This window comes from Doryrhamphus excisus, chromosome 14 (genome assembly GCF_030265055.1).
Source record: "Doryrhamphus excisus isolate RoL2022-K1 chromosome 14, RoL_Dexc_1.0, whole genome shotgun sequence".
NCBI classification, from domain to species: domain Eukaryota; kingdom Metazoa; phylum Chordata; class Actinopteri; order Syngnathiformes; family Syngnathidae; genus Doryrhamphus; species Doryrhamphus excisus.
Genome location: NC_080479.1, coordinates 11,790,362 through 11,800,549, shown reverse-complemented (window position 1 = coordinate 11,800,549; position 10,188 = coordinate 11,790,362).

Below are 10,188 nucleotides of genomic sequence, written 5' to 3'. Positions count from 1 at the left end.
TTACAAATTCATCTTTGTTATTGAATGAGTTAATGTAGGTTGTGAAAAAAATTGTTATTCATTTAAATAATTAAACGGTTTGTGCTTATTGAGTCTAGCAGGTGTCATTATCCAGTTATCTCTTTTGAGGAACACAGTAGTGTTAAAGTAGCAGCAATGATGTGCTGTATACTTTCCACACTGTAGCCACAGATTAAAGGAGAGATTGCTCACTGACACAGCTGTTGCTGCATGAAATCTCAATGGCCCTGAAACTGCTGCCTTAGACAGCATTAGCTAAATGGTGCCATTACAGCACTTCCTTCTCCCAATTGCAGAACACTTACTATAGCCCCTGAAAGAAACCCAGCCAGCTGAGAGAAAGAAAGGTTGCCCGAAAACTGTTGGTTTTCACAGTCACTGCAGTAGGATATATGATGCAATTGGGACATGATAAACCATGGAACTACAATACTGTATTTACTTACACACAGTGAAGTCTAATGTAAAGCAATACTAACAACTTTTGTGTGGGTTCATGTATCAGTCGCTATTGTGTTTTTTTTTGTAAAAAGTCTTTCTATGTTTTTTCCCGATGTTGCAAATTGATGATTCTCTTTCGACTGAATTGTGTGTTTTACCCAAATGGGAAGATTCCAAAAAAGCCAATAAATAGTTTCCTGCTTTAGTTGTAACAATGCATGTGTTTACAGCCCCATTGACTATGTATTGCTGAAGTGCCACTTAAGGCAAAAACCCTGCAATTGTGAGTTGAAGCTTAAACCTTTACCCCTGTGGCATTTTCTGGTTTGCTGGAAATGGAAACCTGCCATTGGTCATCAGTGTGAAAGCTACTCCAAGGTGCTTGGATGGTGCTCTGGGGTGAAACAACAGCACCCCAACCCCTCCTCTTCCACCTGTCCCCCCGTTCTTTCTGAGAGACAAGCAATATGGTAATGAGGGGAAAGAATATGGTGTGTGTGTATGTGTGTGTGTGTCCAGCTGGTCTCCTGGCCACTGTGGCCATTAATGAGGAGTACCAAGCAGCAGAGCATGACACACACCAGCTGGATGTGCGCACACCTCCGCTGAGAGAGGAGTGCTGTGCCAATGAGACAGGAAGAGAAAGCTATAAAGGAAGAGAAGTACTTATTTACAGTACATATGGTGAGCTGGGTTCATCCAAGTTGCCCTGAAAAACTGCAAAGGCTGGACTGTGCACTGATTGCTCTGCTCTGTGTACTCACAACGAGTTTGGCAACAGGTTTTTATGAAGGAATGCTTTGCTCTAGGGCTCCCCCAGTTGTGAAGTATAATTTACCTATTCTTACCTCTGCATAATTTAAAAGCGCATCTCTGTGTGGAGATTGCATGTTCTCCCTGTGCATGCATGAGTTTTCTCTGGGTACTCGGGCTTCCTCCCGTGCACGGCGACTCCAAATTGTCCATAGATAGGTATGAATGTGAGTGTGAATGGACATGAAATAACACCCTGATAGTCAGCTTTACACTAATATTACCTAATATAGCAGAGATAATAAAAGTAAATAAGCCATTTGTGTGTACTTGTGTATGTTGCTATAGATGTGTTCCTTAGGGTAGGAGAGTGAGTGGCGACAGGAAGTGGCATCAGTGTTGAGTTTTCCTGAAATGGCATAGCTTTTGTATCATTTATAATTTATGGAGATGCTCCTGTATACTGTATATCTGAAGAGTGCGTGGACATAGTATATCAAATATGCTATCTATTTCAATGAGTTACACTGAGGCTTTCTGCAACGCATTTTCTTTCACGTTTCCTTTCTTTCATCTCACGCTCCTTTTAAAATATTCCACAATAAGACCCTGCCGGCCATGTCGTGCTCTCCCTTTCACACAGGCTCAACACAGGCTACTTTACCTCCTCCAACCATCATTTTGTCTGAGTATGATTTATTCAGAAAGAAACAGGGTGGAATAATGGAGCAACACCTTGAGCGAGCTTTATTCATACAGATGGTTGAGATGCATGATAAAGAAGGGGGTATTCAGGTTGCAAAAATATGCTTTTTCATTCTTATCGACTCCTGTGATTTTAGTCTTGCAGCCATCCCTTTCTGGTTTGGTCCAGCCACACTATCTATGCTCTCACTCTTCTTACCGCCATTGTCCACCTGGCTGATGTGAGACAATAGCTCATTCCATCATGGAGGTTGGAAAATACTAAATACCACTTGTCAGCTGGTGGTCCACAGTGGCTTTAATCCCATTATTGTCACATAGACTGGCATCGTATGTTGTGACAATTTTAGTCTGAATGCTTGTATACTATATGCACCAAACCAGTGACTATCAAACGATATTCATGCTTTTTGACTATCTGTATGTCACAAAGGTATTCATTTAACAGAATTCCTTATTGCGGTTGTAGTTTGGGTTGGTGTAGAACCATGGAATGGCTCATTGCACTTCAAAATTTCACACAGACACGGATATGCACCATTTTCAATCCACTCTGAGCCAACATGCTATAGGAATGTTACGTGAAGTACCATCTGTTTGTTTTAGTCAAATCTATTATGCTCATTCACAGATGTTTTACACTTTGAAAGACCCTTCTTTGGGCATTAACAGAGCTAGAGACATGAGACTCGTTGAGTGTGAATGGATGTACTTTTTCTCTAGCACCCTCATGTCTGCTTTAGTGGATTATAATGGTAGGAATTCGTTCACTTTATTCTATTCTGTTTAGGGATGAGTCTGATACTCGTTATAAACCAGCATCTGTTACGGATAATGCATTTTTTCCGGATACTAGTACATTTTGTCATTACCACGTATCATTATTCATGTACACGTTGCAATTGGCAAGTTAAAAGCGGCTCGTGTTGCGTTGGTCGCACAAATCTATTTCGGTTTGTATGTGGTAAACTTGTCTCGTAACTTACGCGGTGCATTTGATAAAACAGTGTTGTGTTACATCAGTCATTTATCCATCAGGGGTAGCATGACGGCTTTTTTCCTTGAAATGTATTTTTGTCTGATACCATGACGTCATCATAAAACAGGCGTGATATTTACAATATAATTTTGTTAATTTTCAATTGGCTATCATACTGTAGCTATAATACATGACAGTGCTGTCAGCTCATATACAGCATTTTAATTGGAATTCATCAGATTGTTTGTGTACTTACTGTAATATTATCACCCATAAGATGAAAAGCACAACAGCTCATTTACCGTTTACACCTTTTAACAGGTGCCTGCTGTTTGTGCCATCTGTGTCAGTTAAGAGTGGCCTATCTAGGGCAGCTCATTCATCACGGCTTGAGTGCTACTACATACTGTATGTTTAATTACCCTTCTGACGCAAGCAAGACCCTCAGACCCGGTGAATGGAAGATATGTGAAGGTGGAATGGAGAAGACAGAGGCAGATGTGATGGCTTAGGTTGGAAGTAAGGTGCTAAAGCACAGCGCATACATCGACAATTATAGGTTTTGGCTGCTTATTCAGCTCTTCACCTCTTTACAGACTCTCACATGTCTTTCACGGTTCCTTTAAAAAGTTCTATCTACCAAGAGCATTCACAGGGCTCTGAAGTTGCTAACCCGGATGATGTAGATGCACCCATTATCGCTTCTCCCTATTCAAAAATGCATCACTGGCCTGTTGTATTGTGCAGCTGAGATGGCGGTATATGTGAAAGATAGAACTGAAAAGAAGAGATGGAGGAGACGAGAGTAACAATGAAAGATTTATGACGGGCATTGTGAGCGGGCGGCTGCTCTATCAGCCGATTATCAACCAAATTATCCCCACTGAGATGTAGCATACATCTCCTCTGGTCTGATCCACTCCCCTTTCCAGATCAATGCTTATCGCCATTCCGAATGGGACTCACCTTAATACTATTTATTTACCTCTTCATCCTTTCCTCACCGTCTTTCCTTTGGACTTTTATTACATCCAACCTGGTGGTCTCCTTCCCCGTGTACTTTGCTTGTTTATCCACCTGCCTTCTCAAACTTTCCAGGGCTCTTAATCAATCGTGGTTCACCCCACCTCGCTCACGTTTTCCCCTGTAAACCCCATCCCTCCTTCCTCCACGCTCCATCCGTTCCATTAGAGAGGCACCTGAGGTGGACCAGGTTAATGTTCTGGCAGTTGGAGATACGCTTGTGACGTTTCAATCTTGCGTCTGTTTTTTTTTTTCTTTTTATCGCAGCTGATTCAAGTGTAAGAGGAGATGAGGGGAGCCATGAGGTGGTGCATACTGGAGATAGTGTACTGGATGTGGCCCAGTCCCATGCAGGTTTATGAATAGAAGCATATGGCCACGACGCCCCCAAGTGGCAAGCAAATGAACTATTGGAGGGGAGATAAACTGCAGCAAAGCAACAGAAAAAAATACAGCATTTATTCTTTCAGTCCACTAGAATGAGATAGAATGAAGCAGAAATGCACACTAACGCTTGGTCGGGGTAAAATGGAGTAATCGGTATTCTGCTTGGCTCAAATATGACCTTTGCAAGGATTAATAAAACTCTAATCGAAATAATAAAAAAGGAGAGGTAATGAGAGTGTTGGATGCAGAGGCAATTACAGGAGAAATGAGGTGAAGAATGCAATGCGAGGAAAAAGAAAGTGACAGAGAGGCGGAGACCAAGGAAAAGTGGTGATATGGGTAAAACCCAACCATGGTTAAAGAACAAACTCATGCAGGACAGACTAAGGCAGGGGTGCCCATTGTTGTATACTTAAAAATGACAGGATGCAAGGCTACTCTATTTGGTTGTATTTTTCATATAGTTCAACTTTCTTCTTAACTAATCTTAGTAAATTAATATTATGACCTTATTCCCATTAAACTACAACTTCATCCCCAACCTAATTCTCCCAAAACATTACAATGTTTAATCCTACTAAAATGACATTATTTGTCCTCGTAATATTATGAGCTTATTTTCGTAAAATGTTGACATTTTTTTTGTTAGAATGAGACTTTTTTTCTCTTAAATATTTTGACTTTACTCTAACAGTTCTTTTTTTCCAATTCTGATTTTTTCCCTCTTCATTCTTCCTGAACATTTTATTCTTGTAATTATGACTTTATTCCCATAGTTTTACGTTATTCTTATAACATTTTCTGCAACCTAATTTTCCAAAAATTACACCTTCATTGTTTTGTTTAGAATTTCATTTTCTTTGTTTCAACTTTACAAAATTCCAGTTCTATTATGTTTCCTCATAATATTAACATAATATATAACTCTTTATTCTCTTACAATGATGACTGATGGTTGTGTGTCTATATGTGCCTTGCGATTGGCTGGCGACCAGTCCAGGGTGTACCCCACCCCTCTCACCGGAAGTCAGCTGGGATAGGCTCCAGCATACCCCCTGTAACCCTAGTGACATCGACATTTACAATTTACAAATACTGCTGGGTTTAAAAAAAAACACACAGGGCTCCACTTTTGACTCCCCTGCACAAAGGTAATAACAAAACAAAAAAATGAGGACATCGATAGCCTTTGAATGAGCATGGCCGATTAAATGCGAAATGGTATAAATACGAGAGGGATGACAAGGGAAGGGAAGGGAGGGTAGGATTGCTGCATAACACAACAATGTCTGGCACTTTCTCTCGAGTTTTATTTGATATGAATTCAATAAGCGCTGGCTGAGTTCTGTTCCCCAGGTGTAATTATGAGCCGAACAGCAGGGCATTGTGAGCTTTTGCCACAGACTAAACGCTCCCTTGCTCGCTTCCAGGTCAGCACTGATCTCCTGTGAGAATGTCAATTCCTGACTTACAACCTGCTGGAGGAGAAATGGTAGGACAAGGCGGGGATGTGTGTGAATGTTGTAAAATGGTACATTTTTACTATATACGTATATTTGTCAAACGTCACATATTATCCCACATTTTATTGTGTGAGACGTGTGCACGTCTCGATCACCAACATCAGTGTGATTACTTCAGTTGTTTGTTTTGACGTTATTTCACTTTAAGTGTTAACACGTGAATTGTATTTTTGCACCCCTATCTTTATTGTGATGCTGCACATGTCCGTCTAAAGAGGTTCAGTTCATCACTGCAGTTTATTCCATTTTCTGCAGTTTTCCCATATGAGGTGAACATTTTGGGAGAGCTCGGTTAAGCTGGGAGCATTTGTCCTCATTTCCCTCTAATATGTACGCACATTTGGGATTGGAAGTAATTCATCCCTCACTGAAGATCCACAGCTGTGTCCTTGAAAGCTCTTTCAGAGAAGACACCCGGAAGATTTAGATGGACAGTGGACATCAGACAAGGCCTTTGGTGAGTGTCAAAAAATGCTACTGCGTCAAGATTTGTCCCTGGAAGTGATTTGGGAGTTTTATTTCTTTTGTGAGCCTTTTAATGGGTTCTCCAAGACAATTGGTCATGTTTCCACCACCATTACTTATTTTACTATCTACTTCCTTGTGTATTACTGTGGGGTGCCATTGTTGGATTTTTGCTTTCTGCTTGTTCCCTGCTGTTATCTTTCATCTGACAAAGATACAACAACAAAAAACAAGTACCTCAACAGTTTACTGCAGTGTGAGTAGTTGTAAGTAAAGAATAAATAGAATACACAATTCAAGCATGATGCCTGAGATCTCAGGAACAGCAGCTATTTAAAAAAATATAATCTCTCAATCGGAGCGTTGAGAGAAAAGGATACCCGCCTCTCACTCGAATTCAGCTGGGATAGGCTCCAGCATACCCGCAACCTTTGTGAGGATATAGCAAGATAAGCGAATGAATGAATATTTGTCCATTGAACAGTATCATAAATGTATTTTATGTATGATTCTAATGTCGCCTGCCAGTTTCTGTTTGTCAATATAGAGTCACCAATTAACCTAAGATACATATTTTTGGAATGTGGGAGAACATGCAAACTCTACACAGAGGATACCCAAGCGGCGAATCAAACTCAGGTCTTACTGATCTCCTGACTGTGTGGCCTACATGCTAACTACTTGGCCGAGCAGAAAATGTGATGCATGCAATATATTTATATGCTCTGCAGGATGAATTCAGGAATTTGACTGCCAAGATGAAGGATTATATACCCACACTCACCAGGAGGTGATTTGACTTTTACAAAAAAGTATAAGAACTTTTCCTGGAGAAGGAAAGGCTGCGTGTACTTCATATACAAATAAAACGGAAGAAAACACAAAAAAATAACCTTATTTAAACCAAAGTGAATTAGTATCATCTTTTTTGTTTTTATGTTTTGGTTATCCTTATAATGAGCAACTTGTGTTAACATTAAAACTCTACAGGAGTCATTCCACAGCCTGATCTTCACTGCACATCATTGCTATAACCAGTATGTTCATCTTTCCCCTGCAATTTAGTTGCCATGGTGTTGTGCTCCTTTCATTCATCATGAAGTTCCGCTTGCTTTGTTCATAAGATTTGCCACCATACTTTAACAAAGTGCTTCTCCTCGGATGCGAGTCAGTCTTGATTTGTGCTTTGGGCTTTTGTGCACACTTACCTTGGATTTAAACCAATTGTAGTAGAGTAGATCCCTGCACATTCTTGATGAAGCAAATTTTGGTAAAACACTATGTATATACTGTGTGTGTGCACGCGCACACAAGCACGCGCACACACACAGTATATACATAGTACATACATATAGTATCCATATTTTCTGGACTATAAGTCCGGAGTATAAGTCGCACAAGTCAAAAAATGCATAATTAGGTAGACAAAAACATACATAAGTCACACTGGAGTATAAGTCGCATTTTTTGCAGGTAATTTATTTTCCAAACTACCAAAACAGACATTACGTCCTCTTGGAAGGTAAGTTCTAACAATAAAAGAATAGGGAACAGGCTGAATAGGTGTAAATATGATAACACATATAGCTGTTTATTCAGCTACACAAAATATAAACATGAACAGAAAAGGTGTCCAGTGTTTATGTAATATAAACAGTTTTTTTCATTTATAGGTATATACGTATAAGTCACAGGAACAGCCAACCTATGAAAAAAAGTGCAAGTTATAGTCCGGAAAATACGGTGTATGTGTGTGTAATATAATCAAGGTAAATTGGTTCAATCAAGAGTAACAAGGCGTGTTCTGGAGCTCAATCTGATCACAACAGCCAATTTTATTGTAAATGTTGATCTGAAATCAGAGGTGAACATCAACATTAAGCTAGAAGGAGGGTTTGGAGTATGCAGCAGCATAATGCAGGCTTTAATAGTGTAAAAAAATACATATATAATGCATGTCATTTGGTTAAATCTTTTAGAAGTAGGCATCAACAACATACTCCATATACGGTACAGATTTGCGAGGCTGCTGTAATGTCCGCATCCATCATGACCTCCCCCCACCCACGCACCCCCGATATCTACGCATTCATCCAATGTAGCGTGCAACTGCAACCACCAATGTTTCCATTTTGCACCCCCTCCTCTCTGGTGGGTGCCGAGGGGAGGGGCCTGCCCTTGATCTGCTCTCAGAACAAATAACTCGGTAAACATCATGAAACATTTAGAGGAGGCAGAGCTTTCTAACTCACACTGGCAACCCGGAGATGCATGACAGAGGCTGCTCCTAAAGCTCTGACTCGACAGACTCCATGTATACGTTACGTGCAAAAGTATTCAATGACTTAAAAATTCAAGAATTCCACAGACAACAGCAATCAGGGTCTTTACTACAAGAATTGAATGTATGTATGTCAACTGTTGTGTTTGGTTAGCACAAATAGGATATAGGATAACAACTCACTCCTTCCAGAGAAAACACCCCTTCCTGAAAGATTAATTCCAACTCAGCCGACACAGGAGGATGCCTCATGCTCATGTATGGTTATTTGTGAATGTGAATTACCTCCGAGGTTGGGTAAATGGAGCAGAGCTGCTTTGGGATCTAACCTGCATGTAAACACCATACCTCAAATGTTCTTATCTCCCATAAGCCTAGAGATATTTATGTCAAAATATGATTTCCCAGTGAAATGTTCTGCAGCGTGTCTTGTAAAGTTAATTAGCTCCAAGGAGGTTATATTTTCCGTGTCGTTTGTCTGTCCTGTCAGCGGGATGATTTTGGAAGGAGAGGTGAGGCAGAATGGGGGAATCACAGGTAGTTTTTCAACGTCCAACAGTGTGAGCTTTAAGAGAAGCCAATTGGTCTTGGCAGAAGATTGCAAGTAGACAATTCTCGTTGTTTTCTCCCCCAAATCAATATGTTGATTACCTTGAAATAAATGTTTTCTTTGGCCCACATTGAATGTTGGCCAGTGGAGCGATTTTCTGCTCTTTCCTGCCCTTTCACACCATAGGAAATATCCACTGAAATCAATAAGTAATGAATCCAGTCAAGCAGTCTCATAGTGGAACAGTTTATTCAGGTAATGTTACACCGAATTAGCTATGTTGACATAACCGCCACCATGAAGGAATCTTTAGACAGCTGACCTGCATTACTGAGCTTTTATGTTCTGGTCATTTCATCGTTTTGTCTTTGTCGTTCATGTGCAACCTGCAAACCCTGCGTTCCACCCAGGAGTCAGGGAGTGAGCTTTGAGCTAAATGAAATATATATGCGATGTATATGAATAATAAAATTGAGAAGACATAGTAGCAATATATTTCCTCAAGAACATATAATTCTCATAACATTCTGAATATTTAAGACAATGTTTAGTCTTTTTGATTTATTTATTAAATATTAGTGACGGTAAGTGTGTCATTGTAAAACGCAAGCAAATAAACTTCCATTGGACAATATGCATATTATATTCTATATATATAAATGACTAAGAGCATTTTGCCGTTGAAACTGATCACTGTATGATGTGATTGACATTGCAGCATGGTGGCACTGCTGTGTGGGCTTTGGCTGTAAAGCCACGGCTAGCCAGCTCCTGACACAGCAATCAATGCTACTAGGCCCTGTTGGGAGGCAATCGATCAACTTAGGGCTGTGGAACAGTCTTGTTCTCTTTATATCTATGCATCTCTCTATATACTGTATATCCAACACTCTTTCTCTGCCTGTCTTTCTCAATTTGCTTCCTCTCTGCTCTCTCTTTCCCTCTTACACGCCATCATTGATCTTCAGCCATGATAGTAAACATGGCTTCACTGCAGGGGGGAAGATGGTGTGGTGTTGATATGCTTCTAGTTTCATAATTAGCGCTATTAAGACAGCCT